This window comes from Canis lupus, chromosome 29, assembly GCF_011100685.1.
Source record: "Canis lupus familiaris isolate Mischka breed German Shepherd chromosome 29, alternate assembly UU_Cfam_GSD_1.0, whole genome shotgun sequence".
Classification (NCBI taxonomy): domain Eukaryota; kingdom Metazoa; phylum Chordata; class Mammalia; order Carnivora; family Canidae; genus Canis; species Canis lupus.
This window is the reverse complement of record NC_049250.1, coordinates 17,527,501-17,546,958: the sequence shown is the minus strand read 5'-3', so window position 1 is coordinate 17,546,958 and position 19,458 is coordinate 17,527,501. Positions and strand designations below refer to the sequence as shown.

Sequence of the window (19,458 nt, the reverse complement as noted above, 5' to 3'; positions counted from 1 at the left end):
AATACTCCTCCCCATAAAAGTCAGGGATTTCTTGTCTCTTGCTGCTTTAAGGATCTTCTCCTTATCTTTGGAATTTGCAAGCTTCACAATTAAATGTCGAGGTGTTGAACGGTTTTTATTGATTTTAGGGGGGGATCTCTCTATTTCCTGGATCTGAATGCCTGTTTCCCTTCCCAGATGAGGAAAGTTTTCAGCTAGAATTTGTTCAAATACATATTCTGGCCCTCTGTCCCTTTCGGCGCCCTTGGGAACCCCAATTAAACGTAGGTTTTTCTTCCTCAGGCTGTCGTTTATTTCCCTTAATCTATCCTCATGGTCTTTTAATTGTCTGTCTCTTTTTTCCTCAGTTTCCCTCTTTGCTATCAACTTGTCTTCTATGTCACTCACTCGTTCTTCCACCTCGTTAACCCTCGTCGTTAGGACTTCTAGTTTGGATTGCATCTCATTCAATTGATTTTTAATTTCTGCCTGATTAGCTCTAAATTCTGCAGTCATGAAGTCTCTTGAGTCCTTTATACTTTTTTCTAGAGCCACCAGTAGCTGTATAATAGTGCTTCTGAATTGGCTTTCTGACATTGAATTGTAATCCAGATTTTGTAACTCTGTGGGAGAGAGGACTGTTTCTGATTCTTTCTTTTGAGGTGAGGTTTTCCTTCTAGTCATTTTGCTCAGTGCAGAGTGGCCAAAAGCAAGTTGTATTGGGAAAAAGAGAAAAAGAGAGGAGAGAAAGAAGGAAAGAAAAGAGAAAGAGAAAAAAAAGGGAAGAAAAAAAACGAAAAAAAAAAAAAGAAAAAGAAAGGAGAAAAAAAAGGGGGTCGGGGAAGGAAACAAATCAAAAAGCAAAACAAAACAAAAAAAAACAAAACAAAAAAAAAAGAACCACCGGGGAGTATCTTCTGATTCTGTGTACTTTAAGTCCCTTGGCTTCTCCTGGAAGTTGTCAGTCTAGCTGGTGTTCTGGGGGAGGGGCCTGTTGTGCTGGTTTTCAGGTGTTAGCAGTTGGGGGGGCTGCTGTGCCCCTGCCTGGTGCAGGGCTCAGTGGGGGTTGTTTACCCCGTGAGGCCGCAGACCTCCAGGCTTATTTGTCCTCTCCACACAAATTTCCCTCTCCTGTGTCTGTCTTCTTTTCTATTTCAAGTACATTTCGTTACTTTAGTTTTAAGAGATTAGATTTTCTGGAATATGAAAAATGGAACCCAAATAATAATGCAGAGGCATTTGAACAGTTCTTTTCATGAGGTTACTGGAAGGCAGTGGCAACCAAAGTGTCAGAATTTTCTCTATTCTCACCTAGATGACAGTGCTTTGTTAGGACTTGACTTCTGGTTCCGAATGCCGCAGAAATAGGGTTTCTTTGATTTTTGTTTTTGTTTTTCAGAAATATTGTTTGTGAGGAAACGTTATAGTCTAAAACGTAACTATGATCAAATATATTACCTACGTTGCATATTAAAACGTATATGCAAATACTATATGTTTGTAATGATATGATGACTGGAAAGGCATATTACAACTTTAAATTTAAACTGGGAGGTGGGGGGTTGAGATGCTTCCCAGAGACAGACTTAGCTGAAATACTTAGAACCATCTGTCAAGGCAAGAAGAGGCAAAATACACAGAAGATGGGTGAACAGAAGTACAGGAAGCAGCTTGCAGAGCACTTCCTCCTAAGAACTATGAGAAGCACCCCCTCAGCTCCGTGGCTGCCAAGGAGTTCCAGAGGGATGCTCAGACTTGGATCCCTTCTATGCTGTGGGCAGGGAGGGGGATGTATGGGACAGGGGGCACATTTCTGTCCTTACACCAAAAAATATATTCTGCTCATCCCCTTCCCTTCTTTCCTACCTTCAGTTTTACTGTTTGCTGTTCTCTGGGTTAATGGAGGAGGGAGGATGATAAACCACTTTTTTTTTAAAGAAGCTCTTCATTATAAGAGCTTTTAAAATCAGATCTTTGCCCTTAGTCCCCAAATAACCTTAAGGCAAAATATTCTGCTACAGTGATCTTTTATTTGGGTTTTTGAAATTCAAGCACAGCTTGACTTGTATCTTCTTAAAAAAAAAAAACTAGAAGAGGGTCAGGGATGGGGATGTCAGCAAACTGTCTGCAAAGGCCAGAGAGTAAATATTTTAGATTTGAGGGCCACAGGGTCTCTGTCTTAAGCACTTACCCTGACACCTAACCTGAAAGCGGCTATAGACAAGAAACAAATGAAGGTAGCAGTGTTCTTATAAAACTTTATGGATGCTGAAATATTCTGCTTGTCTGTTTTCTTCTTCCAACCATTTAAAAATGTAAGACCCATTCTTAGCTTGAGGGTGTACCAAAGCAGACAAGATCTGGCACTAGGCTGTATGGAGTTTGCTGACCCTTGACTTAAACAGTAAGGTATTTTACCCCAGGAAGCTTTAAAGTTAAGGATTAATGAAGGTAATTAGATCTGTACTACCTGTACTTTGGGGATTAAATTTAGGCATAGGTTTTATAATCATTGGGACAATCTGTATGTATTTGACACTTATCAGGCTTGTAATGTTTAAGAGAATCTGACATGATAGAATTTGACTCCAATTAAAATGTAAAATTGATTATAGATGTGATTTTAAGTTGGAAGGAAATTTACCCTTATAAACAATAATGGGATGTTTAGAAGAACTTGAGAGTGTCTATAATAAGTTTAATGACTTATAAGTTTATGTTGTTCAGGTATGTAGAAAGAGTTTACTTGCTTACATAGTAAATTTGCCTGGTCAGGCATTTGAAGCAAAACTCATTGCATGAATTTATAAATAGAATGTAAAGTGCTTAAACAAATTTGATAAACTGGTTATTTGAGGATATTTATCCTGTTCAATTTATTTTTTAAAAGGTTTTATTTGTTTATTCATGAGAAACACACAGAGGCAGAGACATAGGCAGAAGGAGAAGCAGGCTCCCTACGGGGAGACTGATGTGGAACTTGGTCCCAGGACCCCGAGATCACAACCTGAGCCAAAGGCAGATGCTCAACCACTGAGCCACCCGGGTGCCCCTATGCTGTTCAATTTAAATTAAACATTAATCAAGGATGGGAAGGTAACATTCTTGCTTTAGATACAGGTTTATAAATAGAATAAGATTTGTATGTTACACTTTTTTTTTAAGTTAACAAAAAGGATGTTTTAAATTATGTACCACTGCCAAATCGATGTTTCTTAAAAATACAAGTAGCTGGGACTAAGCTTTTCTATACACAAGTCTTTTGGACTTCAACATTCATGTTAATAAGAGGAATCCATATGGAGCAAAATGATAAGAAAAAGACAGTAGGTACAGATAGCCAGAGTGGCCAATCCATCTTGACAATCAAGGCACTGTTTGGCTGCCAATGATGTTGTACCAAATTCTGTGTGGCCATGATGCTGCATTGGTACTACGTCTTTATAATATATGCTCTTGGGATGCCTGGGTGGCTCAGTGGTTAAGCGTCTGCTTTTGGCTCAGGTCATGATCCTGTGATCCTGGGATTGAGTCCCACATCAGGCTCCCCACAGTGAGCCTGCCTCTCCCTCTGCCTATGTCTCTGCCTCTCTCTCTGCCTCTCATGAATAAATAAATAAAATCTTTAAAAAATAAATATACACTCTTGATTAAAAAATATATATATACACCCTTGACCCAAAGCTATATCCAAGCCAATCCAAACAACTAATAGCCAAAAAGTCATGGGTAGGGAAGTAGGGAGGGTCATAATGTTGCTTTTGAGTGCTTTGAAGAAGGAAATCCACAAATGTGTTTTAGATCTTCAGCATGATACCTACCAAATTGCTGATACACAGTACTACCTATTATCTGAGAAACATCCTTCATGCAGAAATGTTGAACAGAAAAGTAGTATCAATCAAAATCTTTCATCTGCTGATTCCTAAATCTTTTTTGAGCATATTTAGAACCAAGATCAAACTGTAGTCTGCAGAAAAACCTGGCCTGCCACCTGTTTTTGTATAGCCTTCAAGCTGAATGGTTTTCAAATTTTTAATAGTTAAGTCCAAAACAGTATTTTTGATCCATGAAAATTATATACAAATAAAATTTCAGCATCTGTAATAAAGTTTTATGGAATATAGCCATGCCTACTAACTGGCATTTTGTCTACTACTGCTTTCACCAGGGCAGAGTTGAGTAGTTGCAACAGATACTATATAGCCCATGAAACTTAAGCAATTTACTACTTGATCCTTCACACAGAGTTTGCCAACCATGTTCTTGGCAGAACATCATCTCTGGTGAGTTAATGTACTAGATGGACAATTCATGGATGCAACTTTTTTTTTTTTTTTTAAATCTCAGGAGTCCTGAGATCTCTTAGTGGCCAGAGTTTTAAGATGAGGTAATAGCCCCTTGGGCCCTCCTCTGTATAGAGGAGTTCTGGTGCACAGGTACTCCTTGTCCATATTTTTAAAGCAGGATTGGTTTCTTCTAGGATTGTTACTCTCTTAAGAGAGTTAACAACAGATTACAGCTAATTTCTTGCTTACATTTTGCTCTAAAAAAATTTTATTATTTCATCTGACTCAAAAGACACTTTAATCCTAACTCTTCAGATCTCAAATACCTTTTATGCTCTGTCATTTTCAAAAAGGATAAGGAAGATGAAGGTGCCTGTTCCTTATTTAATATATAGGAGTAACCTATCATCCGTACTAGGAAGCTCCAGATTATATACCAGTCAAACCATAAGAGTCCAGATTGCAAAATGAGTTTACTATAACGCATAAACTTTAGGACCTCTGACCAAAACAGGCCCCTTTATGTGTTCACATGCTTACAGATATTAGAAAACTAAGATTTTTTTTTAACTTTAATCTTTTAAGATTACTGTCTCATTCCACTTACACTTTCTCTCTGCCACTCATTTTCTCTCATCTTTGAAAAGGCCATTTGGGGAATCTAATACCTGAAAGGAAGTGAAATTTTGACTATATTTAGTTTGAGTTGAATAGGATTGCATTCATGTGACTACTAGCTGTCTGCTTCCACCCACTATGCCAACGCAATGACTTTGCAGAAAGGGCAATGTAAAATAATACACTCTTTACCCTATGGCACCCAAGACCAGAACTAGCATTAAGAAACAAGTTTTGAGGGCAGCCCTGGTGGCTCAGCAGTTTAGCGCCACCTTCAGCAGGGCCTGATCCTGGAGACCTGGGATAGAGTCCCATGTCAGGCTCTCTGCATGAAGCCTGCTTCTCCCTCTGCCTGGGTCTCTGCCTCTCTCTCTCTCTCAATCTCTCTCTCTCATGAATAAATAAAATCTTAAACAGTTTTGAAATATATGAAGTCAGAAGCTACTCTATGGAATATTCTTCATATCATCAGATATGTATAATTTTAAGGAAATGATTTTTCATCATAGTCAAAACAGAAATTTGTTGCTGTCAGGAATATGCTTCATAGTGAAGCACATACAATTATATATTATATATATAATTTATGGAAAAATGCAAGGTAAAACTTCTATGTTTTAAAATTTGTTTTTCAAAGCATGAACCTGAGCACTTCTATAAGCAATGAGCATATCTGCATGAGAGGCCATGTGCTTTATGGATCCCAATGTATCATATCAAATCTTAGTGTGTACCTAGTACATTTTGGCCTGATTAGTCTGGTGGTTCCAGACAAGATGCTTTGCAAAACTGCCACTAACTCAGTTAAGCAGCCTGAAGAAACCAATGTTTTGCTGACAAAACTGTATGTATTTATCAATAAGTCAATGACTGCTGTATAAGAGTGACTTGATTACACACTTATGTAGCTCAGTACAAAGCGTCAGCAATTTTTAAGTGCATTTGATTTGCTTTTGTGACTGTTAATTTTGTACTATTTTGAGAGGACACCTCAAAATCATATGAATTTCAGGGCCCGCAAGACCTGGATCTGCCCTGGACAGGCCCACCCTTGATGCCCAGTAAGAGAGAGGAGTTGCCCTGGTTTGTACACTCTCTCTACCCTGTTGTTCAAATAATAAATAATAGCATATGCTTATGAAGAATGAGGTGGGTAGAAGAGGAACTCTGTTAGTATGATTCTTTTGTTGTTGTTGTTACTATGATTCTTATTCTCTACCTGTCTGCTGCTTTTAGTCTCTTCAGATGCCAACTGATAAATTATCACTCATGTTTCAAGTTACCAGTGCAGGAGGTCTTACATTTTCAGGCCAGGCCACCAAATAGGTTATTGAGTAACCTATGGAGTGGCCACCCTTCTACTCAAAACCATAGCCGTTATTATGTATAGTATAACCTTGTGCCTCCCCAGCATTTTTGGATATCACATTTAATATTTCCAGTACATAAATATAAAAGAGACTTGATAGACAGCACTCTATGGAATTTCTCCAGTCAGCACCCAGCTGACTGGGTGTAAGGCTGGAGAAAGTAAATTGAAAAATTGGTTTAGGGTTAGGGTTTGGTGTTGAGGGTGCAACAGCATGAGATGACTGTACATGCTAACAACCACAATGTCTAGTTTGGGTAAAGAAAGGAGAGCTGAGAGGGAGCTGAAAGTCTAGAAAAAATAGAGGAATGTAGGAACTAGACATCTAAATGAGATTAAAGCTCAGACCGGTGAGAATATGGCTAGGAATCTGTGGTCCAAGAGTGGATTCCAGGCAGCGGATGCTGGGCCACCTGTCTAGGGCTCACGGTCCAGCGAGAGACAGGGCAATGTGGAAGGGCCCGTTGTCATCTTTCCGTCCTGGGGGCAGTCAGTGGAAGGATCCCCACTGACCCCTACGGGATGGATTTGAGGCCACTGCCCGCTGTCCTGTACACTCTCATAGCAGCCCCACTTCTGACCTCTGTCCCACACCCAAGACCGGGCTGGCCCTCGGCTCTTCTTAAGCTTCCAAACTCTCATGGCAGCCCCCACCCTGGTGCTGGAACCCAGCTTCCTTATCTCTCAGGTGGAGGGAGCCCCATCATGCCTCCGGGGACTCAGGGACATCTCCTGAGTAGATGGAGCTGGGAAGGCTGGGACTTCGGGCCAGGGCAGGACCTCAGGGGCCGGTGGCCACCCTCTCTGAAATTGAACTTTAAGATTTTGGAGGTGTTAGGAGGTGTGATCCTTGAAATGGATGTCTGTCATAAGCAGAGATTTAGGTCATCAATGTTGAGAAGTGGGAGACTTTGGGGTCAGATATGGACATTGATAAAGTATTGTCTGCGGGTGGGGTGCTGACTGCAGCCTATGAAGAGGTGCCCCATTTCAGTGCGTGATGGAAAGTGACTGCAAGATTAGTACAAGGCAGCAGTGAGTCAGGGCAGATGGTGCTATATCTAAATAGCATTATCTTTGGAGGAAGATGCTCTCCTTCCACAGGAAAACTAAAGAGTAGTAGTATTGAAGCAATAGTGAGGAGCAGGAAAAATGCCAAGCAGGAGATCTGTGTAAGATCGGCTATTCTCTCCCTTGAGATTTGAGCTATTTATCCAGAGGTGAGAATTTGCTTTTGCCCTGGAAGGCTCCTCAAAAGCCATTTGGGTGTCTGGCAAAGGAATAAAAAAGCATCAATCAATTGTAACCATACATGAGTGGAATTCTCTCTGAAAATTTAATTCTGTCTTGGCAACAGCAAAGGAAAGGTTCACTTGTCATGGTGACCCTTGTTATCCAAGTATTTGCAGGAGGCATTCTCTAAAGTGTTACATGAGGAGCCTGAATTATCTCTGAAAATTCTGTCAAAATGAAAATATTTCAGAGACAGCTCACATTTCCCTGAGAGTACAAGTACCTGAGACAAAGCTGCATTAGAAATCAACCACATTTTTAGAGCAGACTCCCAGGTAATTTGGTCAATACTGACTAATGATTTGGTCCTCTTGTTTTCCCGTGGAAAACACGGACAGCAGTTTGGCAAATCACAACCACTGAATGTGCAGCCCTAAAGGTCTTTTTCAAAGCAGTTCCTCCTTTGAAAGCCAAGGAGAGTGGTGTTTTTGTATGGTTTCTTACCCATTAGCTGCTCTGTTGCTCTGTCTCTAGAATGTCTCATGCTAGCCATGTCCCTCATAGGCAGTGCAAGGTGCTTCCTTTGATCTCTCGTGTCAGCAGTGAGGGAGGCCCTTAGTTTAATAGAGGTCTGACTCAAAGGACAGACTTCAAAGTGAGTGTCATTTTCAGAAGTAAGCACACACTACCAGATCTGTGTGGGGTTTTTTAAATCACATGCTGCAAAACATTCCTCATTATTTTGTTTTTCTGTGTCCCATTCTTCTGGTCTTCCCCCTTTGAAGTGCTTACGCATGATCTCTATATCTGGGTTTTGAGGGGATTTTGCAGTAGTTTACAGCAGCCCTAACAGAGTGAGAGCCTAAAAAAAAAAAAAAAAAAAAAAGACAACAACAACCATAACATTGTCCCAGATCTTCTCTCTAATTGTCTCCCACCTGCTCTCCGTTATCTCATATATTTAATATGTTTTGGGGTCATGCTGATTTAGATCTCCATCTCTAGCTTTAATTCATATGCATGACTGATCTGATCAAATGTTACATACTAGATGGTTTAGAAGACCACACTGTGATTCTCAATTCATTTTTCAGTAAATGGTTTTTGACATTGAGTCAGATAATCCTCATGAAATTCTTTTAAAGGACAGCATTACTGTGTTGTTTGCAATGATGGTTTTGATCATTATTTAGTTAGGTTGGACCTATTGCCACATTATGGATCATTTTACATTAAAAGAGGATTGATCATTTTAATTACTAATTAAAATACATTGGCAACATACCTAATTTGTAAAATGAGCTGAATTAAACCTTCTTGTAAAATTCTTTATACAAGAATAGTGGTTGGAAACAGATATGTCTCTTTTAACAGATAATGGGTATAATCATTTTACTGAAATGGTGGCTACAAGAACATTCTGTATATTTGATTCAGCTCTATGCCACTCTTCTTCCAAACTTGAGAACTCATTCATGCAAGAGAAGAATTCAGTTTTATGAAAGGATATATTCTTGAGGCACAAGTAGGAAGCCTCAGTTAAATAAACTAACACCTCAAATGCAGCCCTCTATCTCTAAAGCACACACACACACACACACAAAAAAAAAAAAAAACCTAGACAAATAGTTTTAATAGTCACTGCCCAGCCTGCATCTCAACAAAAAGCTTTAGGAGAATAATAGGCAGAAAATAGAGAAATCTGGGTTTAACCACTATAGATTTCAGCAAGCTTTACTCCTACAGTCAGAGACCAATTGCATGGTTTTTTTCTGTACACACATTTTGTCTTGTCAACAAGATAAACTCTTCTGGGGCAGTCACGTCATCTTTTTCAACATTAAGCACCTAAAATGTGTAGCATGTGCTCTTCTGAGTATTAGTTACAGCTGTGAACAACTTATGAAATGCCCCTTCCCTGGGACCACCTAACTTATATTCAACAGAAGTAATCTGAGCCAGTAAAATACTATAAAATGCTCTTCCATAGTGAGACCACTGGAGAAGTGACTCAGCAATGAGCTCCCCAATCCCCAAAGTATGGGATATCCCTTTGCCCCAGTACAACTGCTTCAGTCCTGGCAGGGGGAAGTATAAATCATTCTAATTGTGCTTCAGAGAATGCAATGGAAATCAGTTAAAGTTAGCACCAGAGGCTGTCCTGAAAGACATGGGCTTTAGAGAGAAGGTGTGGAAACAGAAGCTGGAAATAAGTAGCCTTACTACTACAACTATGGGACAAAAATGAGATTTTAAGGTTGAATCTCAGATCTTTTTGTATGCACTCATTATGAGCTCCACAGCCTGCCTGCATAATGGTAGTCAGGAAAAGGAACTGGATACAAAATGATTTCTTCTCCTTATCTGAAGCCTGAATGGGCTAGTCCAGTAGTTCCCCAGCTGAAGCATTTTAAAGACTAAGAATGACCTCCATGAAAGAATTTTTGGGCTATTCATTCCCATTTGCTATCCAAAAGTCTTAAGAAAAAATAATAGGTAACAAAAAAAAAAAAAATAGGTAACCTCCCTTAAGTTGCTCTTATTTGCCGGGCACTCTGTTTTTTGTGGGGTTGTTTTTTTTTTTTTACATATAAAATTTAATTTAATGCAAAAAATCTTCAGTGTCAAATGCTACTAATAATTCCAGGATTACAAAGGTAGGAGGCAGAGGATCACTGAACCAAATGCAACCCAGACAGCTGGCCCAGGCCTGTGTTTTCAGACAGCAGGGTTAATTTCCATAGGGACAATTACTTACTGCTTTAGCTAACACCAAAGCATATATTTCTACAGTTCCTGTTTTAACTAAGAAAAGCATTATTTCACATCCTGTTTAGAACTGGATTTTTAGGGGATTTTTTGTCATTTAATTTTTTACTTAGTTCAGTTCTACAAACATGTATTGAGCAACTACTTAGTGTTCATCACAGTGATTGTTGCTATGAGAACACAGCATCTGCCCCAGAAGAACTTGCTATCTTTGGGCAAAACACAATGTGTAGAGATGAAACAGCCATACTATTGCAATATACTACATCAGCAAGTACAAGAAGACAAAATACCAGTTACCCGTAGAACTAGAGAACACAGAGTAAGGAGCTGCATTGAAAGTGGTATTGATCTAAGGACAATTTATCAGGAAGTCTTTGTACTCTCAGCCATCAGCACTTGCAATGGTACTTGGATCAGACTTTCTCTTAGGGCTGGAAAAAGCACAAATCTTGAACAAGACCTGAACAAAGTATGGAGCTTTGAGTGCTTGAGAGGAATATGTAAGGAGGAAGGGACAGAGACACAGAGAAGAAAGAAGTGCAACAGAAGATGCCAAAAAGGCAAAGTCTATCTACATGTTTCTACTGATGTGCTTAGAAGGGTCTAGGTGGGCAGAAAGGGAACTTGGGACTCTCCTTCGTGGAACCACAGTGACTTTCAGTTACTCTGATCAGTACTGACACTGTTCCCCTGTCTCTGCTAGACACTGCATCTCAGAGCAGTCTTTAACTTCCTAGGGACCATCCTGGGATCATCTAAGTATTTGTTTTAAACCTCTAGCATTCACCCAACAAACTCACTTGCCCACATCCTTCTCAACAGCCTCCACTCTCATCTGGACAATTGGTAATAGCTTCCTAACTGCCCCACCTTTTTTCAGGGTCACTCTGAACCAATCTCTTCTACATAACACAAACCACCTTCTCTAACGTATAGATCACATCATTACTGTTACATCTTCATCATCATTGCAAGCACTGCCATATGGTAGGAACTATGCCAGAGCCCTTTAACTTATATAATTTCATTAATTTTCAAACACACAAACATCAGCTTTCTTATTTTGCAATGAAACTGAGACATCATCAAAAGTCACATAGGTTGTTAAAGACAAAATCAGTATTTGAATCCTGGTATAACTCCAGTGCCCACCTTAGCCCCTTTTCTATTCTACCTCCAACTTCCCTGTTCAGAAACGTAGTTTGTAAGGCAATGGAGAAGCATTAAATGTGTTTGAATACATTGTTTTTTCACATGAAAAATTTTCCTTCTAGATCTCCCTACCTATCTGAATTCTCCCCAAATTCCATCTCCTCCATGAAGACTTTTTTAAGCCTGAAATATACTTAATACCTCTGTGCCCAACCAGATGGTGATAACATCTGCTCCAAGAAGAAAAACAGTACAAGGGAGAGTATGTTTTTCCGATTGCTGCTTTTATTTTGAAACAATCCTAAATTTGCAGAAAACTTGGAAGTATACTACAAAGGGTTTTTTCCCTGAACCCTTTGAAAGTAAGTTGCTCCATTATGCTGAGCTTCAGAGTGTATTTCCTCCAGAGATGGGCATTCTCCTAATAACCACAACGGGACCCTCATAGTCAGAAATTAACACTGATAACCACCATTTAATCTTCAAGCCCCACTCAACTTGTTTTCCCCCAATAACACTCTGCATAGGAAAAGCATCTGGGACAGAATCACATGACTGGATTAAGTTTTCCCTTCTGTTTCATTTCCTTCAGTCTGAAATAAGTCTGTCTTTGATTTTCACGACCTTGGTACTTTTGAAGATTTCAGGCCAGTTATTATGCAGAAGCTTTCTCAGTTTGGGTTTATCTGACATTTCCTCATGACTAGAATCTGCTTGTTCTGCTTTGGCAAGGAGCATCAGAGAAGGCTTCTATGTTCTCAATGTTTCCTATCACCACTGGCACCAGACCTGTGGCTGATGTTCATGGTGATTAGCTGTTCGAGAAGGTATCTGCCAGGCTTCTCCACTGTTTTCTCTTCAAGCGCTTTGTAGGGAGGCACTTTAAAATTTGATTATGCTCCATTCTTCATAAAACTTTTATTTGTATATCTACTTATTTATATTAATATAGACTCATGGTTTCCTATTTTTATTCAATAGAGTGAATCTATTATTAGCATGTTTTATATTGATGCTAAATTTGTCCTATATTAGGCCAGTAGGAACCCCCTTCAGTTGACTTCTGTGCCTTTTGACATGTTCCATTCATTTTTTTTTAACTACTTTCTGGCACAAGAGGAAGTTACCAACTCGTCTTGTATTTCCCTTGTCCCCCTCCTGGAGTTAGCCATTTCTCCAAAAAGTCCTGGTTCCTCTTTAGTGAAAATAGCATTTAGAAGCTGGAGATATGGGTACCAGGTGAGCTCACTAGTACCAGAGCTAGGAAGCCTATTCATGCAGATACATATATGTATACGTTCTTAAATTTACATGACTATTTTTGCATCTACTTTTATATTGAAAACCATAGGTTTCTATTAAGGAGTATTTTAATTTTATTTTTATTTTGTCCTTTTCCTTGTTTATACGTCCCTTCTTTGGCACTGAGAAACCAGTTTCCCATTATTTGAAATACAAAATTTATTTGACCAATCCCTAGTATGTAACCCATGCCCACCACGCCCCTACTTGCACATGCACGCACGTGCACACACACGCCCTTCTCACCTTAAATAGGGCCTCACCCTATTTAGGCCCTAAAACCCTGTACCAAGCCACCCTACCCATGTGGAAACCCTTCTTAATTTGCTCAAGCTCTGACACCCAGACAAGCTCTGAGTACTCATCCATGTGGCACTCTTCTCACTGCACGTAAGTTCTAACACCCATCACCTGACCAAGCCCTCCATATGAACAGCTTCATGACCCTGCCCAGGTTCTATATTTCTACACCCCATGCCCAAGCAAAGACTCCTACCTTGCTCTGCCCAATTTTGTGATTCTAGGACTGAATAGTTCCTAAAGGGAAAGGAAGAAGAGAAAGGGGAAAAGGAAGCAGGTATATACTTTGAAGTAAAATAAATCTGTCAGTCCTTATTGCTGCCTAAGAGCTTCATCAACTCTGACAAGCTACTGACCTTCTCTGAGCTCTTTTTTCCTAAGAAGGCACAGGATATAATCCAAAAAAGGAAGACATTAGAGTTAGACCTCGGTTTGAAACTTGGTTCTGCCATTATCTTAGTCTATTTAGTCTGCTATAACAAAATACCACAGACTAAGTAACTTGTCAACAGAAGACATTTATTTCTCATAGTTCTGGAGACTGGGAGTCCAGGATCAGGGTGCCAGCATGGTCACATTCTGATGAAGGGCCTTTCCCGATTTGCCACGACTACCCACTTCTCACTTCTCCTCACATGGTAGAAAGGGCCTAAGAGCTTTCACAAGCCTCTTTTATAAAGCTATTAATCACATTACTGAGAGTTCTACCGTTGTGGTCTTATCTCTCAGAAGCTAACTATCATCACATTGGGAGTTAGGATTCCAACATGTATATTTGGGACAAGGACATAAACATTTAGACCGTAGCAGCCACTGACTAGTTCTGTGACCTCAGGCAAATCCCTGGCACTCATTTAAAAAATGAGAATTGTTGTGGAGATGAAGTGTGATCATATATATAAAGCACCTGTCAATGGTAGGAATTTGGATGTTGCTATTGCTATCTGTAATGGAGATACCAAGGACCTCTGTTATAGGGTTGTTGTATTCATAATAAGAGATGTGAAGTACCTGCATTCAATAAATGCTTACTATATAATTATCATTACATTCCACAAAGGAGACATAAGTAATATTTCCGCCTTGTTATTTTTGTACATACATTTTCTCAATTAGGTTGTAAATTTTTTGAAAACAGGAATCTTATTCTCATTTTGTATCCTCAGTAATGCCTAGTGGATTTCTTGGCATATATTTTTTCACTAAATTAGCAGAGCTTTAAATCACTAAGATTAAAATTTGGGAGCCTTGCTCTATAGGCAATTTGTAGTAATTATACATTTGGGGGTATGGTACAGACATCAAAAGTGTTATTAAAAAATTAATTGGATAGTTCCATATAAAATGAAAATAGATAAGAATTGAAAGTAGAGATTTAGAAATTGTCTATTTGGTCAACTTTCTAGAATCTTCCACGTTTTCATGGCTCCTTTTTTTTAAATTTATTTATTCATGAGACATTAACAGAGAGGCAGAGACATAGGCAGAGGGAGAAGCAGACTCCCCACAGGGATGCTGATGGTGGGACTCAATCCTAGGACTCTGGGATCATGACCTGAACCAAAGGCAGATGCTCAACCATTGAGCCACCCAGGTGCCCCTTGCATTTTATTTTATGTGCTGCCAAAGAGAGCACAAGATTTTTTTCACATTTGCATGTTTATCATGTGGTTTCAAAGAATCAGGGTTTGGTGTGGCAAACATTTGTTTTAAACGTGGGTGGAGAAATGCTTTTGTTTGTCATGTCTGGGTGAGTAGAGGAATAGAGACTGGGATTGAGCAGGGATTAGTATAAAGGCACTGAGTCACAAAACAGGTGCAAAAGGGGATCTAGAAGGAAAATGGGAGGTGCCCCAGCAGTCCATTTCCATTTGGCCTAAGGACCTGGTGTGAGATGGTCACTTAGCATGTCAACACCCAAGTGAAAAGGTCAAACAGCTGAAAAGTTGGCAAAACTCTACTTGTCCAGTTCAACCCTTTCCCCCCCTCCCCATATGAGCCACCTCTTACAGAAGAAAGAAGACAGAATGGGAATGAAAGAGCAGTGATTCTAGGGCCTTTGCTGTTGCACCTCTTCTCACCATCGATTAACAAATATAGTTTATTGCATTATACAAAGACTATCCCTATCCAGAGGGGCCATTGCTCTGTACCCCTGAGAGATAAAAGGCCTTGCAGAGTACTGTTGATTCATCTCCTGCCTTTGAAAGCTTTGTATTTCTTCCTAGCACACACTATACTAGAGGATAGGAAATCTTGAGAAATCCAAGTTTGAGAAAGTGTAGCTTTGTCCCTCTGAGGGAGACTATACATCAGGTTAACGATACTAAATGTCATAAATGATGGAGTCTAGCAAGCACTGTCAAACAAGCATCATTTCTTTTGTGATTATAGTGTTCTCTCCATTTCACTGTGCAATGGTTTAGAACCAGAGCTCTGCCAGAGGTACATCTGGGAAACAGGATATTTTTTTTTTTTTTTGGTCCAAATCATCAGCAATAGAAAGCCCTTGTTTAAATTCCTGTATTTATGAGACTACAAATTTCCCATTTTGTCACTTCCTCTAAATGACTCAAAGCATGATATCTGTGGTTGTGAGCTGTGATGTAGAAGGGATTTAAGGCCTTAGAAATATAAACAGAGCAGAATAAATAAGTACACTTGCTTGTATTTCCACACTTGCAAAATTTGAATAGACTTGAGATATTGACAGTGGAAACAGTCAGGCTACTGTCATTATAAAATGATAATGACAGAATATGAGCAGAAATCTAAAGATTGTAAATTTATAAATCCAAATCCTCTATCTCAGAAGGACATAACTGTAGGTTTTTATGGCCATGGAGCAGTGGGGGGTTTGTCGGTAGGCTGGTATGATCATCTCGAGACTGAATTTACAGATGAGACTTGTCTAGTTCATTTCTTTTACCCAGTTACCTATGTGTGTTTAAGGGGAGAGGTAATAAATACTTTCAGTGGGAAAAGCATAAGACTTGGATAATCAATCAGTTGGGGAATCACTTCCTGAATAATTAGATAAAATTTCTCGTTGCTCTTAGGTCATATGTATATAAACATTTAAATGGTTTAGAAACAGGGCAGGGAGGAGGGGCAAGATGGCGGAAGAGCAGGGCCCCCAAATCACCTGTCGCCACCAAACTACCTAGAAAACCTTCAAATCATCCTGAAAATCTATGAATTCGGCCTGAGATTTAAAGAGAGACCAGCTGGAATGCTACAGTGAGAAGAGTTCGCGCTTCTATCAAGGTAGGAAGACGGGGAAAAAGAAATAAAGGAACAAAGGCCTCCAAGGGGGAGGGGCCCCGCGAGGAGCCGGGCTGAGGCCGGGGCGAGTGTCCCCAGGACAGGAGAGCCCCGTCCCGGAGGAGCAGGAGCTGCACCGACCTTCCCGGGGGAAAGGGGCTCGCGGGGAGTTGGAGCAGGACCCAGGAGGGCGGGGATGCCTCGGGCTCCCGGGGACACTAACAGACACCTGCGCGCCGGGAGAGTGCACCGAGCTCCCTAAGGGCTGCAGCGCGCACGGCAGGACCCGGCGGGACCGGGAGCAGCTCGGAGGGGCTCGGGCAGAGGAAGAGGCTCCGTGCAGAGGGGGCTGCGCGGTTCCCGGAGCAGCTCGGAGGGGCTCGGGCGGCGGCTCCGCGGAGGGGGCTGCGCGGCCCGGGAGCGCGAATCCACCAGCGCAGGCTCCGGAGCACAGGGCGCCGGGACACAGCCCAGGATCCGGCCTCCCCCGGGACAGGCAGAGGCCGGGAGGGCCCAGGACAGCGAGGAAGCTCCTGCCCCAGCTGAGCAGATCAGCGGCCCCGCCCCGGAGCCTCCAGGCCCTGCAGACGGAGTTCCTGCCGGAGCTGAATCCAGGTTTCCAGAGCTGCCCCGCCACTGGGGCTGTTCCTCCTGCGGCCTCACGGGGTAAACAACCCCCACTGAGCCCTGCACCAGGCAGGGGCACAGCAGCTCCCCCAACTGCTAACACCTGAAAATCAGCACAACAGGCCCCTCCCCCAGAACACCAGCTAGACGGACAACTTCCAGGAGAAGCCAAGGGACTTAAAGAACACAGAATCAGAAGATACTCCCGGGTGGTTCTTTTTTTTTTTTTTTCTTTGGTTTTTTTTTTTGTTTTGTTTTGCTTTTTGATTTGTTTCCTTCCTCCACCCCCTTTTTTTCTCCTTTCTTTTTCTTTCTCTTTTTCTTCTTTTTTTTTTCGGTTTTTTTTTTCCCTTTTTTCTCTTTCTCTTTTCTTTCCTTCTTTCTCTCCTCTCTTTTTCTCTTTTTCCCAATACAACTTGCTTTTGGCCACTCTGCACTGAGCAAAATGACTAGAAGGAAAACCTCACCTCAAAAGAAAGAATCAGAAACAGTCCTCTCTCCCACAGAGTTACAAAATCTGGATTACAATTCAATGTCAGAAAGCCAATTCAGAAGCACTATTATACAGCTACTGGTGGCTCTAGAAAAAAGTATAAAGGACTCAAGAGACTTCATGACTGCAGAATTTAGAGCTAATCAGGCAGAAATTAAAAATCAATTGAATGAGATGCAATCCAAACTAGAAGTCCTAACGACGAGGGTTAACGAGGTGGAAGAACGAGTGAGTGACATAGAAGACAAGTTGATTGCAAAGAGGGAAACTGAGGAAAAAAGAGACAAAAAATTAAAAGACCATGAGGATAGATTAAGGGAAATAAATGACTGCCTGAGAAAGAAAAACCTACGTTTAATTGGGGTTCCCGAGGGCGCCGAAAGGGACAGAGGGCCAGAATATGTATTTGAACAAATTCTAGCTGAAAACTTTCCTAATCTGGGAAGGGAAACAGGCATTCAGATCCAGGAAATAGAGAGATCCCCCCCCTAAAATCAATAAAAACCGTTCAACACCTCGACATTTAATAGTGAAGCTTGCAAATTCCAAAGATAAAGAGAAGATCCTTAAAGCAGCAAGAGACAAGAAATCCCTGACTTTTATGGGGAGGAGTATTAGCGTAACAGCAGACCTCTCCACAGAGACCTGGCAGGCCAGAAAGGGCTGGCAGGATATATTCAGGGTCCTAAATGAAAAGAACATGCAACCAAGAATACTTTATCCAGCAAGGCTCTCATTCAAAATGGAAGGAGAGATAAAGAGCTTCCAAGACAGGCAGCAACTGAAAGAATATGTGACCTCCAAACCAGCTCTGCAAGAAATTTTAAAGGGGACTCTTAAAATTCCCCTTTAAGAAGAAGTTCAGTGGAACAGTCCACAAAAACAAAGACTGAATAGATATCATGATGACACTAAACTCATATCTCTCAATAGTAACTCTGAACGTGAACGGGCTTAATGACCCCATCAAAAGGCGCAGGGTTTCAGACTGGATAAAAAAGCAGGACCCATCTATTTGCTGTCTACAAGAGACTCATTTTAGACAGAAGGACACCTACAGCCTGAAAATAAAAGGTTGGAGAACCATTTACCATTCGAATGGTCCTCAAAAGAAAGCAGGGGTAGCCATCCTTATATCAGATAAACTAAAATTTACCCCAAAGACTGTAGTGAGAGATGAAGAGGGACACTATATCATACTTAAAGGATCTATTCAACAAGAGGACTTAACAATCCTCAATATATATGATCCGAATGTGGGAGCTGCCAAATATATAAATCAATTATTAACCAAAGTGAAGAAATACTTAGATAATAATACACTTATACTTGGTGACTTCAATCTAGCTCTTTCTATACTCGATAGGTCTTCTAAGCACAACATCTCCAAAGAAACGAGAGCTTTAAATGATACACTGGACCAGATGGATTTCACAAATATCTACAGAACTTTACATCCAAACTCAACTGAATACACATTCTTCTCAAGCGCACATGGAACTTTCTCCAGAATAGACCACATATTGGGTCACAAATTGGGTCTGAACCGATACCAAAAGATTGGGATTGTCCCCTGCATATTCTCGGACCATAATGCCTTGAAATTAGAACTAAATCACAACAAGAAGTTTGGAAGGACCTCAAACATGTGGAGGTTAAGGACCATCCTGCTAAAAGATAAAAGGGTCAACCAGGAAATTAAGGAAGAATTAAAAAGATTCATGGAAACTAATGAGAATGAAGATACAACCATTCAAAATCTTTGGGATGCAGCAAAAGCAGTCCTAAGGGGGAAATACATCGCAATACAAGCATCCATTCAAAAACTGGAAAGAACTCAAATACAAAAGCTAACCTTACACATAAAGGAGCTAGAGAAAAAACAGCAAATAGATCCTACACCCAAGAGAAGAAGGGAGTTAATAAAGATTCGAGCAGAACTCAACGAAATCGAGGCCAGAAGAACTGTGGAACAGATCAACAGAACCAGGAGTTGGTTCTTTGAAAGAATTAATAAGATAGATAAACCATTAGCCAGCCTTATTAAAAAGAAGAGAGAG

At 40.6% G+C, this 19,458-nt stretch overlaps 1 protein-coding gene and 1 long non-coding RNA gene across 3 annotated transcripts in view; one reads left to right on the top strand and one right to left on the bottom strand.

Annotated features, from left to right (window-relative positions):
• Positions 1–19,458, top strand: part of CPA6 (carboxypeptidase A6) — a 336,470-nt gene that overhangs the window by 174,154 nt on the left and 142,858 nt on the right. The window lies entirely within an intron of this gene.
• The window catches only part of LOC111093136, a 49,705-nt gene that overhangs the window by 16,289 nt on the left and 13,958 nt on the right, over positions 1–19,458 (bottom strand). The window contains exon 4 of the long non-coding RNA XR_005381075.1: positions 4,876–4,936. This is a non-coding gene — a long non-coding RNA (uncharacterized LOC111093136). The remainder of the gene's footprint in view (positions 1–4,875; positions 4,937–19,458) is intronic.